Raw genomic sequence first — 14,189 nt, 5'->3', positions numbered from 1 at the left:
CTGTTTAATTTTTGGAGGAATTGCCATACCACTTTCCATAGCAGCTTCTATCTTTTTATTTTTAAAGTATTGCTAAAGCACAGAGAAAGACAAAGATTACATACCAGATGTTCAGTCATTTCTGGGTTATGACATTATGGGTTGATGATCCTGGCGATCCTATGGCAATTCTAACAGCAGTGCTGAGCACACAGAGTCTGAGAGGCTTTAGCGGGTGCTGGAGGTAGAACTTCTCGGCATTTCGGGGGTAGCCTGCGGCCATGGTCCCACCCTTGGTTGATCCTTTGTTAAGGACTGAAATTGGACAGTTTTATTGAAGGAATACATCCAACACTTGATCCATAAACTGTAACTACCCCTTAGAAGAGGTAACATATCCCAGTTTTACTGGCCACAATGTAAAGATATTTTTTTCAAAGTTTTAAATTACAAAATCCGTATTGTAGAATGTATGGGAACAAAAGTAGAAAGGAAAAAAATTCATCACCTGATCCTATTGTCAGGCAGTAAACAGCAGTTGGGCTTTGGAGTCAGGAGAGTTTGGATCCAAACCCAGGCTCTGACATGGGAGTACCCGTGCAATCTGGTTTCTTCATCTGAAAAACGGGTGTATAATCACAATATCCCCAAACGGGAAACAGCCTGAATGAATGTCCACTGTCTAGACAAATGGTGGTATAGCCACCCAGTGGAAGATATATTCAGCAATACGAAGAAAATGTGCTATGAAATGATGACGCTCAAAACCATTATGCAAAGGGAAAGGATTTAGATACAAAAGACCAAGGGATCACATATTTTATGATTCAATTTGTGAAAAATGTCCAGAAAAGGCAAATTTATAGAAATTGAAAGTAGATCAGTAGTTGCCCAGGGCTGGAAGTGGAAATGAGGACTAGCTGCAAATCCGCATGAGGAATCTTACTGGGGGAATAAAAATGTTCTACAGCCGGATTCTGGTGATGATTGCACCTGTCAGTAAAGTTACTAGAAATCACTGAATTGTACACTTGAAATGAATGAATTCTATGATATGTAAAATATACCTCAATAAAGCTCTTAAAAAAAAAAAGGATGGGAACTAGTCATCCCACTTGTAATCTGTGCTGAAAAATAAAAGCACTCATGGTAAGGGTTAAAAAAGATAAAATCTCATCCCATAGTTAATGTTTAAATGAGGGCATCTGTAAAATACTCAGCACAGGGTCTGGCACATGTAACCATTCAAGCAGTTGCCTGTTATTATAACAGCTAAACATCAGCCACTGTCAACACTGAAAGGAAATGCAATGAAATGTAATTTGCAATGCACATGTATTTCATACAGGTCAGATCATCTTGTATAAGTCCAATAGCCCAACTTTACTCCATTTATCATATTTTCTGCATTATTTTATGTTTTCCTTAGGTGTTCCATGATAACATAGAGTACACCATATGGCTAAACAATTTAAAGATTTACTGATAGATATTTAGCTTTTCAAATTTTGCTTTATAAATAACTTCAATGAACATCTTTTTCCTTAAGTCTTGAGGTTTTCATATAAATGATTAGAAATACAAATAAAATAGAATGACAGGATCCAAGCATACACACATGGTTAGTGCTGCTGTTGGACGTTGCCAAATTGCTTCCCTGAAAGTTTTTGCCTTTTATTCCGCCCCGACACTGTATGAAATCCTGATTCCACTACCCAGTGGCCTTGAGTGCTATTTTTAAACCTTGGCAATCTGAGAAGTGAAAAGCGATATTGTTTCTTTCACTTGGAGTCTCCGTGGTTGTTTACTAGTGAATTTAAACATTTTCCATGTGTTTATTAGGCAAAATATTATTTCTGTGACTTGTTGGCTCATGATTTTTGACTTTTGGGATTTCAGTGTTTCTTGTGGAATTGTGTATGTGAATTCTCCTTTAAGGACTCTGACTCTCCTTTGTTGCATTTTTCTTCCAGATTTCTGTGTTCTCTTTAATGTCATTACTAACAGATTGAAGTTTTAAATGCTCGTAGAATTAAGGTCACTTTGTAAAGCAGATTTGTAGAAGATTCAGAGATGGACATGGGGTGGGGGTAGGGGAAGAGAACACTGTTCTTTGCCTGCTTTGTAATTTAGCCTCAATATGCAGGTCTGTGAATGCATCTGATCCCCACTCTTCCCTTCATGGTCACAATGTATCCGTCATGGTTCAGTAACCACTTTCTCATCCAGCAAATGATTATCAGCAGTCCTCTGGACCTCAGGATTGACTCAGGATTAAATTGAAATCCAAGAGTTGCGATAACATTGTCCGTATATTAAATTTTTCTCAGTGCTCCTAGCACCAGAAGATCAAACCACAGTTTGGTAATATCTCTTTGATCAATAAGCAACTTAATAAAAACTTTATTACTCTCCCTCCAGATCAGCCTAAGAGTGGAAATGTCAGATAATTACTAAGGAATCTGTCAAGTGTATATATTCAGTAGGTGTAAACCCAGAGGGCTGTCTCGCTCATTAGGACACATTCATACTTGCTGTGTTGGTTGCTATCATAGGTAAGAATTTCCTACTCCAGATCTATGTTCTCTAAAAATTGAACATTGAGAACCTCTTCCTAAAAATGATTTGTTAATGTGGAGGGAAAATGTTCACTTTTTAGAATCAGTATTAGTAAAGATATTTGAGAATATCCTTAATATGCAGTTATTAGATTAAAAATCATGGAAAAACTGATCTTCAAAGGTGGTACTAGCTGTGTGATTTGGGGAAAATTATTTCTGTATCTGCTTCCTCTTGTATAAAATAGGAAAAATGAAATGTTTGCTCCAGTCCTTTGCCATAGCTATAAATTGTAAATCATTAAGCCTATCATAAATACTCAGCTATGCTGAGATTCCTAGGCCAAGGAAATTAGCAGATGGAGCAAACGGCTTAATTCCTTCATGATTCCATCTTAGCAGGAGAATGTAGGTGTAGTACTTGTTGTTTGTTGCTCAAAGCACAGTGCCAGATATTTTTACCTTCTTATTAAACCTGTCCAACACGGGTGGTTACTCCCATTTCAAGGATGAGGTAACTGAGGCTTGAAGAAACTATCCTGCTTTTCGTGCAGTGAGTCAGATGCTTCCCTGTGACTCATTTCTGGTGTTTCTTTCATTTAATTAATGTGTAATTTGTTGGACTTGTTATCTAATGGCCTATGTGACATACCCATTTTGATGACTAATGAGCATCTCAAACAAGATGGAAAACAAGCTTCTGACTTTGCCCTCCAAACCTGCCCTCTCCACAATCCTTCCCACTCAGTAAGTGATAACCTCATTATTCCAGGTGCTCAAACCAAAAACCTCAAAGTTGTCCTCAACTCCCTCAAACTCCACTCTGATCTTTAACAAACACTGCCAACCCCACCTTCAAAATATATCCAGAATCTGGGCCACTTTTTACATTTTCATGCCAGTGTTGTGGCCCAGGCCACCCACAACTCTCACCTGTATTATTAAAATAGCCTCCTAAGTGGTTCATTTTTGCCGTTTTCTTTCTTCAGCCTATTTGCACAGAGCTGCCAGAATGCTACTGCTGAAACGAAGGTCCGATCACGTGGTCTCCCTGTTCAAAACCTGCCAGTGAATTCCTGTGTGACCCAGAGTGAGAGCCGAAGACCCTCAGTGGTCTCACACGACCTGGCCCTCTTCCTGGTCAGCTGTATGAGGACCACACCTTCTACCCCTCCCTCTGTGGCTCGCTCCACAACAGCCACACTGGCCTCCGCGCTGTGCCCTTGGACAAGGCTGCTCTAACTCCACATCCCATCGTGGCCCCCTCCCTCACTTCCTGCAGGCTTTTATTCAAAGCTAGCTTCTCCATGAGGGCATCCTGCACCACCCTGCCTAACATCTCAACCACTCAATCACTCACATCCCCATTCCTGCTTCCTTTGTTTGTTTCACACTTATCACCAATGTACTACATATTGTACTTATTTATCTTGTTTGTCTCCGCTCTCTAGAATCTACTCTCCATGGAGCCGGGGATTTTGGTCTCTTCATTCTCTTGTACTCCCAGTGCCTAACGCACAGTGGGTATACCATCAATATTTGTTGAATGAGTGAATGAGTTTGTAACAGATACCTGCTTTGCTCCACTCGTGATGTCCTCCATCTCACATGAGAGCATCCTTTACAGACGCTTTAACTTTTCTTCACATGACCATGTGTGCCTTTATCAGGTAGCACAGGACTTCCTCCAAGTTTTGCACACCTCTCTCCAGGCTTTCTTCTAGGTCTTCGTGACCACTTCTGGGTCACATGACAATCCCTACTTCAGTCACTGGCAGAAAGAAATGGGACCACCATGGCTGTCATTGTTCAATCAGGATTTAACCCCTGTACCTGTGCAGATGGCTACTGGAATGAAATTGGGGTAACAGGAAGACTGTGGTGATTTTACATAGGAAAATAAGTGCCAGATCCATGAATTGCAGTTTCATGTCTGTGATCACATTTAAGCTTCAACATCCTTATGAGGAAGGATAGGCAAGTATCCTGACCATTTTCACAGAAGAGGAAACAGACCCAGAGAGGTTCCCAACATGCCAAGGACATGCAGTAGGTCAGAGGCAGGCTTGGGCGTGGTCTGCCTGGGTTCTGGGTTCTGCAGAAGCAAGATGGCTTGGAGAGGAGCTGAGCAGGAATCAGAGACCCAGAATTTTATTTCACTCCACACAAAAAACTATACGACCTCAAACAGCTGTTTTGATCCCTCAGGGTCTCAGTTTCTTCGTCTATAAAATGGAGATCACATCCCTTTCTTGTTCCAGAACTCTGTGTGGGCTGATTAATCATTAAGGTCTCTTCTTAACTATTAAACTCCAGCTCAGGCAGAGAAACAGGAGTGAGTGATTGGACTTTGAACCTGGCAGAGCCAGAAGAGAAGAATTAGGTTTCTTTGTAATGATGTATTTTTTTAAAAAACCCTTTTGTTCTGAAAATAAATACATCCGGGTGAACTTTTTAAACCTGAGTCTTTTCCCGGGGACTCTCCCTTGCATTGAATCTCTAAATGCTTCAAATTCCGGCTTTGACATTGGAGGAAGCTGTGTTCCTCAGCGGGTTGTCTGGTCCTCATTTAGAGACCAAGTCCCTGAGAATCCGGAGTTGGGATCTTCCTCTGCGGAACTCCTTCATGGGGCCCGTTGCATGGGCCTTTGTAGCCTGATGATGCTTTGCTGGGCCAGGGTCCCGGTGCCTGCCATTGCCAGGCTGCCACCATTCTAAATTCTGCTTCGGGCTTCTCATTCCTGTGCATAATTCCCAATGTGACGCCTGCCCTAGAGATTCAAGTGTTTCTGCAAAAGGAGTGGCTTTATGGGAAGAAAATGATTACTTAATAATTTACTGAACGGTGTGTTTCAAGTTCTATACCCATATAATGCATTTTCCAATCTTCTAATTTTATAGATCTACATCTTTTCCCTTTCAGCAGTGTCAAAATTAATATTTCATAATTCCTTCCTTTTGGATAGAAATTTAAGGTGTTCCACATATTATCTTGTGTGATTTTACAATTAAGAAAAATTATGTAACTTGCACAAAGTTGTTTAGCTGGTTAAGAACAGAGTTCAGACTGGACCCTAGGGCTGCCAGGCTGCCTCAGAAGTGTCATACCCAGTGACACAATTTTCAGACTTCCAGAATTGACATTTATTTGTACCTTCAATCACCCACTGTTAGAATTTTAAGGTTTATCATTTCTGAAAAACATGGATAGGGAATTTTACCTGCAGAAAGCTGCTTCTAAATTTATTACTTAAGCCAGGAATTGGCAAATTTTTTCTGTAAAGGGCTGGATAGTAAATATTTCAGGCTTTGTGGTTCAGATAATTCCCACTGCAACAACTCATCTCTGCCGTTGTAGTGAGAAGGCAGCACAGACAATGTGTAAACAAATCAGCGTGGCTGTGTTTCAATAAAACTTTAGGAGAACAGGTGGTAGGCTGCATTTAGCCCATGTGCTATTGTTTGCTGACCTCTGACTGAGGCTGTGGTGCTATTAAGATTTTGCACTCTTTTACATGACACTTTAAAAGGCATCAGTAAAATTATTTGTCTCTGATTTTCTTAGTCAAATAGGAAGGTGAAATTTGTTTCACAAAATATTTATCCTGGTACTTCAGAAAAGTCTCTACACATTTACCTCGCCGAAATATTTCACAAACTTGACTGAAATGTCACAGGCTCAAAGAATGTTAGCATACAGGGATATCTGAGATAATTCAATCTAAGACCCTCATTGTATAGGTGGGGAAACAAAGGAAGTTTTTCAACTTTTCATCCAAAAGCAGTACAAGTTTGAATTTAGAAGAGCAATGATTGATGAGCTAGAGCTTAATGTGTAGTTGAAATATTGATATTTCTTTGCCGAAGAGTAAACTGTATTATATAGCTAAGGAACTACACATTTGCAGCAACATAGATGGACCTGGAGATAGTCATACTAAGTGAAGTAAGCCAGAAAGAGAAAGAAAAATACCGTATGATACCACTTATATGTGGAATCTTTAAAAATGACACAAATGAATTATTTACAAAACAGAAACAGACTCACAGACATAGAAAACAAACTTACGGTTACCAGGGGGTAAAGGGGCTGGGGAGGGATAAATTAGCAGTTTGGGATTTGCAAATATTAACTACTACATATAAAACAGATAAACAACAGGGTCCTACTGTATAGCACAGGGAACTATATTCAATAACTTGTAAGAGCCTATAATGAAAAAGAATATGAAAAGGAATATGTATATATATGTATGTATAACCGAATCACTATGATGTACACAAGAAATTCACACAACGTTATAAATCAACTATACTTCAATTGAAAAAAAGCTAATAAAAACACAATTATTATATCTTCAAAAAAGAAGCTATATAACATATAAGAAACTGTAAAATATAAATATATAAAATGCATCCTCATAACTTTCTTACCTTAGTTACATTACAGAGAGTTTATTATTCCTATAAGACATCGTAAAGGCTTTAAAAAAATATCAGTCAGAAAACTATAAAAAGCTGCCGTATGTTCCTAGACTTGAACAAATGTCTTTTCAAAATGTTGCTCTTCTGTGTCCTTTCATTACTGGCCGAGACATTCAAAGGCCCCTTGTTTTGACGTAGCCTCCCGCAAGATACCAGTGGACCAAGTGTCAAGGTCACAATAGGAAGCAGATGGCGCACTCAAATCTGAATCATTTAAAGCAGTAGGGAGTGTTAGGGAATCACGAGAAGTAGGGTTGTCACCCAGAGGTAGGAGCAGTGAAGGGTGGGCTGAGGAGAGCAAACACTGGGAACCTGCTGTCACGAAAAGGAGGCTCTTAAAGGCAACAATGGTGCTCAGTCTCAGACACAACCAGCCTGTGACAGATGGTGTCAGTACCTGACAGCTCAGTACCGAGCTCCTGTCGATGGCTGGGACTCTTTTTCCCAGGATGGTTCCACATTAGAGTTGGCCAAGGAGGGGAACTTACCCAAGATTTGGAAGGTGAACATGAAGGAAAGACCACCACTTTAGAAAGGTCTTGCTGGTCAGACCATCTCAAAAGGCATGAGACAGGCAGACTGGTCAGACAGTTGTGTCTGTTCCCAGCAGGCCCCCACTGGGCCTCTCTGCTTCCTTCTCCACGCGCTGCTCGTGTCCCCACGAGCTCACTCTGCTCACCAGCTCAGCTGCCAGCCCCCGGCCAGGCACTTGGCAGCAACTTCTACAGGCTTCACAACCTCCCTTTGCTGGGTCCCACTTTGACAAGCAGACATGCCAGGCTTCTCAGGCTTTTCTGCAAGCTCTGTGGTGCTAAGGAAGTCCCTGTGTCCGTGCACCTGGCTAAAGTGACTGTGATTATTTGTCTAACCTTTTGATTCTCTTTCCAGACTGTCACATCCCAGCTCCTCCTATGGTCTGTGTAAGCAATAACTTCTATAGGAAGCCTTTTCTTCCCGTCTTATTTGTAGTCATGCTTTTTTTCTGACTCAATTCTGGATATACAGCCTAGGCTACCTTGCAGGGAGGGAGCAGGTGAAAAAGTACTCTGACCCTGCTCCCCTCCCTTCTTCCAGTCTCTTACCAGAACTCTCTATTCCAGACCTCCTGGTGCGGACCAAGCAGGTCAGCCTCCAGGGCAGAGAGCTTGTGCAGGGGGAAGGAGAGGGGCCTGGAGAGGCAAAGGGGGCATCTCTGGCACAGGCCATAAAAGAGTTATTGTTGGACCAAATTTCCAAGGAAACTTGAGAACTTCTTAGAACTTTAGCTCTAAATACATAGGAAAAGGTAAGGTTAATGACCTCCTCTGTACCCTCCTTCCATATAAAAAAAAAATCTCTAAGTCTTCAAAATGAGCATCTATGAAAAAGTGAGAAATTGAAAAGCAATGCATTTGCTGGATGGCTCCTTTGTTTTAATGGAAGTGAATTACATTTAAACACGTCTTATAAAAAAGATTCTGCGTAGAATAATGGCCTCTATGAACCACCTGTGCTTTGCCTTTATGGAGGAGGGAGAAAAAACTGATCCTGAATTTTTATAAAGAAATTTAAATTAGACATTAAAATAAAAGAAAAAAAAACTTAGCTACTTGTAACAAGGGCAATTAAAGTAGTGATTCATTCTATGGAGAATGTTAGCAGAGCTGGGTGAGTCTTCATTTCTTTCTATTGGGAACCCTACTGGGAATTAAGGGAACTCTCTAGAGCAACACTGTTCAATAGGCATATGACCCCAGCCACATGTGTAACTTAAAATTCTCTAGAAACCACAATTTAAACAATAAAAATAGGTAACATTAATTTTAATGATGTGTTTTTATTTAACCAATATATCAAAAATATATCAACATTGATCAATAATACATACTCATTAATGAACTATCTCACATTCTTCTTTTTGTGTTAAGTCTTTAAAATCCAAGATATATTTTACATGTATAGTATACCTCAATTCATATTTCCAGCACTCAATAGCCACATTTGGCCAGTGGCCACTGTATCTGGCAGCACAGCTCTAGAGTATGTCCTAAGTTTGGTTAAGAGATTGGCTCTCACATAGAGAAATGCAGCACAATATAAAAGAGGAGGGGTTATTATCTGCCTGTGTTTTGCACCAGTGTTTCTAGTTCTTTCCTTTGGGGTGCACGTGAGGATTGCCTTCCCCACCCCACTGTAATTGAGCAAGGCCAAATGACTTGCTTTGGGCAGTGAAATGAGAGGAGTGATGCATCACTTCCAGTCAGCAGTATGGAAGAGTCGGTGTGTGCTCCTCCGTGCCCTCTCTTCTCCTGCCATGGTGATTGTGGACACTGGTGTTCGTATGGAGGTGCCCTGACATTGAGGCTGCCTGAAATGCTGGGGTGACAGTTAGAGGACAGCTGCTCTAATGGTTGGGAGGGTGACTTTCCTTCCACTCAGACCCTGCTTCTCTCAAGTGGCCCTCTTCCTGACTCTGGTAATGGCTCCTCCCTCTTGCTCCTTCAGCCTAGGGGTGGTAACTGCTCTCCGATGTTGCTCGCCCTGATGTTCTGCTTTTCCTGAGCCTTGCCCACGTCTTTGTAAACTGTCCCTTTCTTAACCTCTCCTCAATTACCCTGTTTGATTGTTCCATCTGTTTCCTGTGGTGATTCTGATTGATACAGTATGCTTTATTAGCCAAACGTGAAATGTGCCTAAGGACAGAATAAAATGAGTACATTCAAGAAATAATTCCTTGAATGAGTGTAAATCAGTTTTCAAAGTACCAGTCAAGGCTGTTTCCCTTACCAACCACTCTTATTATGGAGAAGATCCTCTTTCTCTTCCTTAAGTACAAATGTGTGCTCACTGCTCTTCATGATTTGTGTTTATGTGTATAGGAAATCTGTTTGCTTGAAATCTGGTCTTCATTCTTCCTTTAGATGTGTTTGAAGTATTTACTTACAAACTTATGTTTGTCAGAAATAGCAACAAATCAAAAATAATTGGAAATTGTGTTTCAAGTTCATCCTCAAATAAGGATTATTTGAGCTCCTACCAAGAAGCCTGAAGTTTGTGAGTTGTTGTGTTACTTGTTCATTACAGAAAGTTCAGAAAGATTCAGAGACTAATAAGCACAAAGAAGGTAAAAATAACTCATCACTCAAAGCTAATCACCACTAGTGTATATAATTCCAAATTTTAAAAAATTGGATTTTATTGTGTGAATACAATTTTTTAATTTGTTTTTTTAACTAAAGTTTGGACTTACTTCCATATCAATAAATGTATTTTATACCACTATTCTTTATAGTAACTACATTGTTAATATATCTCTTTCCATTTTATTGGCTCTTTAGATCAATGTGAACTTTTCGATACTCAAATAACACTACGAACTTCTCTGTACTTTTAAACATCTAACCAAATTTTCTGCAAATAAATTTTTAGAAGTGGGAATGCACAGTTTAGAAAGGTATGCATGATCTAAAAACTTCAGGTAGACTTCCAATATGCCCTCCAGGGAACAAGTTATCATTTTATATGCCTAATAGAAATGTAAGAGATTACTCTCTACTCCCACACGGACACCTTTCCAGCACTGAGTATTACTTCTGATTTTGTCTCTTTGATAGGAAATAAATGGTAATTCATTTTTAATTTGCATTTCTATAATTACATTGAGAGAAAAAAAATCCCCATATCTCAGACAATCGGATTTTTTCACTCATGCGTTGTCAGTCTTTGCAATTTTCCCATTTTGTTTATTAGTGAATGTTTAGACTTGTAAAACTCTCTAAATGCTAATGTTCGAGTGCTTTTGTGAGGCTAGTTCCTGACATGAACTGTTTCTTATCATATCCCTACAACTCTATGGCGATAATACAATTTTTGTCATAAATGAAGGAAAAAACTTCAAAGAAAGTAAGTTCATCAGGATGACTTGATTATTCTAGAAGATGCTCCTGGTGCACTCCACCCACCCCTTCTCCATTGAGTGCACCATTCTCTAGCAGCTTTGGTTATTGGTAGCTAACAACTCATAGCTGCACCCTTCTCTGGAAAAGTATCCTCAGCTGAAGGGAGCCTTTTCCAAATGTCAGGATGGCCTGCAACCAATGACTGACTGATACAAAAGCTCTGCCCTCATGCTTTAAGGCTAGAAAGCTCCAGGGTACCATGTTTGCTCTAGATCTTCCTGTGGGTTTGGGCTGAGGAGACGCTTCACCAGAACCCTCATCTTTACTTGGATAATTCCCCTGTCTTATCCTGCTTCCCTCATTCCTCCAGGGTTCACTGAAGAGGATATCCTCAATAAGTGACTTGTATAAGAATCTAGGGAACCCCACCTGAGACAGCCAGGCTGTGGGACATTTCATATTCAAACTTAAGCAATCTTTCTTCAGAACCCACACATGCTATCAGTAGAGCAAACCACGTCCCAATCGAAGGCACCAGCCTGGACATCATAAAAGTAGCAAATGCTTTTTCCTAATTTGTCATTTGCCTTTTAGCTTTATGATATTCACCACAGAGAAGTGTTAAATATATGTAGACAAATAGATTGGTCTTTTCCACTGTGATTTCTATTTTTAATGTCATGTTTATCCATCTTAAGTTTTAAGTTACATATTATTTTTGATCTTTTCTGATTTAATTTACTTATATTTATTTTCTAAATCCATATGGTGAGGTGGATACTTATATCACAATCATTCTAGCACCATTAAAGATTCTATTGTTAACTCACCAATTTGAAATGTATATTTATTGCATTTACTTGTATCTGTTCCCTTGAGCTTGGTTCTTGGCTTTCTATTCTTTTCCACCAATTTCTATATTAAACTGCCAGCTCCAAAAATTTAAAGCTTTTTTTGATTGAATTTTTTGTGATTTTTTCCCCCATTTTTATTTCAGATAAACTTTGAACTTAGACCAGTTTCAAAATAATTAAAAATTCATTGAGCTATACACTTACAGGTACATTTGGTATATATGTTACTATTCAATAAAGTTTTTACCAAAAAAGCCTTTGGCATTTTATTTGGAATTTCAGTTTATAGAACAATTTGAGGGAGAACTGACATCTTATACTCTTGAAGAATTCTTTAAAAGCCTATGCTATTTCTCTATTTATTCAAGTATTTTTATGATTCTCAGTAAAGTTGCATAGTTTTTATGTTTCATGTGCCTTAAATTTATTCTTAGATTTTGTTATGGTTTATGTAATTGGAAATGTTGTTTTTAAAAAGATTATTGCTAATATACAGAAGTTATTTAATTATTTACTTTATAAGTAAGATCTTATCAGTACAAATAGTATCAACAAACTGCTTAAATTGTAATTTAAAATATCATTGGTAAATAATTTTCCATCTTGTGATATTCAGTTTAATTTTAATACTTCATAGATGTATTCACTATATGTTCAGTTTATTAATAAGTGAATTTATGCTATGTTTTGGGGGGAAAGACCAATAGTCTCTTCCAGGTAGAAGGCCAGGCTCTTCTGTTCTAATTTATTAGACATCTGCTCTGATGGTTGACTTAATTGTTAATTTTTCACATGACCCCTTGTTCCACCCACTGGAGTGCGATTTGAAACATGCCACACTCTTCTCAGCTTCTGGGGTTATCCTAATGAATCATAAAAAGAAAACTAAAAAGAAAAAAATTGCTGATCAGTTATGTGCCAAATATTTTACATTGTTACCTTAATATTCACAATAATTTTTCATTCATTCATTCAAGACTATTAAACACCAACTACGTGCCCAGCTCTCAGCTTAGAGTTCAGTGGTACAGAGAGAACAGTGATAACACTATGTGATAGTAGAAACACATGCTTATAAGAGCCCATTGAAGGGAGGCCTAATCCAGATCTGAATTTCAAGAAACTTTCAGGATGTGAGCTCAAAATTGAGAGACGAAGGAGAACCAGACTTATAATGAATGGAAAAAGGGAGCATTTCTCCTTCATAGAAGGATATGTACCAAGCAGTGGGACCAAATTTACAAAAGTTTAAGGATGCAGTGAAGCAAAGGAAGGAGAGTAACAAGGTTTCAGTATGCCTACAGTTTCCAAATTAGGGCCCCAATATTAGAGTGCTGTTAAGAATTTGGCTGGTGTTTAACAAGCCATAGTGGTGTCAGGTCACTGAGGATGAGCAAAATGGTATTTTCTTAAAGCATATTTTGTCATCTTTATATGCCAGAGGCAAGCCTACTTTAACTGGAAATTAGTTCTCCTAAATAGAGAACAAGATAGATGATGGATACTGAGTTCTACTCCTGAAATCTTTACAGGCTCTTGGTCCTTAAGGGCCAGGAGGTAATGAATCAACTGCTTTGCTAACATATGCAGGGAACACTGGCGTTCCAGCTCAGGGTCTCTGAATCATGACTTTTCCCGACCTCAGCTTTACTCAGCTAATTCTATGTCTTAAGGTTTATTATTTTAACACCTCACTCTTGACATTATTGACAGCCTCCCTAAAGGGGTGCCTGAAATTAACCATGATATAGGCATGGAATAACCAGACTGAAAACTGAAGGGAAAGATGGGGCTGGGCTGGGCTGGGCTGGGCTTTAGGAACCTACCAGAACCAGGGACTTGAATTCCACTGGGGTTCTTTTTCCCATTTTACTCCTCTTAGGAAAGACACCAGGTTTTTCCCCACATGACCAAGGTCTGACTACACCTTTCAAGCTTAAAGACTTACAGCTTTAGGCACTTACAAGGCCCCAACTTGGTCCCCTACTCCTAATTCGAAAAGTCCCCAGGAAAAAGGCCTTTATCTCAGCTTAGATTAGGTACCTATCCCTGTTCTGGTCAACTACATTTAGGGAAAGAGAGTTCTTCTATACAGGATGGCCGCTTGTATTGTAACCCTATGAGATGGGAGAACAGGTTTCTGAAAAGCAGGAGCAGAGGGCTGGGGGTTGGTGAGTATAGAAGAGATAGACCGATACCACCACCACATTTAATAAGTACACTAAGCAGCCACTTACATAATGAGATTTTATCATTCAGTATCCTTAAAATGTCCCCCTTCAAATGATTCCAAAATCATAGCACTGTGTCAAGGCAGTCTGTCTCCTGAAAGCCTCAGTTAAAAATCAGACTGCCCTCTGCTACTTCCCTGACTTCACGTTGCACCCCTTCCTCCATATTTACTGCACTCCAGTCAATGGACTTCTCTCTGTTCT

The 14,189-nt window shown here is 39.4% G+C and overlaps 1 long non-coding RNA gene across 7 annotated transcripts in view; it reads left to right on the top strand.

Moving 5' to 3' along the window:
- Positions 1 to 14,189, top strand: part of LOC123620045 (uncharacterized) — a 137,744-nt gene that overhangs the window by 109,975 nt on the left and 13,580 nt on the right. For 6 of the 7 annotated variants that reach the window (XR_012504193.1, XR_012504196.1, XR_012504189.1 and 3 more), the window contains one exon: positions 3,527 to 12,059. The exons of the other annotated variant lie outside the window; for it this stretch is intronic. This is a non-coding gene — a long non-coding RNA (uncharacterized LOC123620045). Of the gene's footprint in view, positions 1 to 3,526; positions 12,060 to 14,189 lie in introns of those variants that run through there. 7 annotated transcript variants of the gene reach the window in all.

Source organism: Camelus bactrianus, chromosome 3, assembly GCF_048773025.1.
Source record: "Camelus bactrianus isolate YW-2024 breed Bactrian camel chromosome 3, ASM4877302v1, whole genome shotgun sequence".
Lineage (NCBI taxonomy): Eukaryota > Metazoa > Chordata > Mammalia > Artiodactyla > Camelidae > Camelus > Camelus bactrianus.
This window is presented reverse-complemented; position numbering and strand designations above follow the sequence as displayed.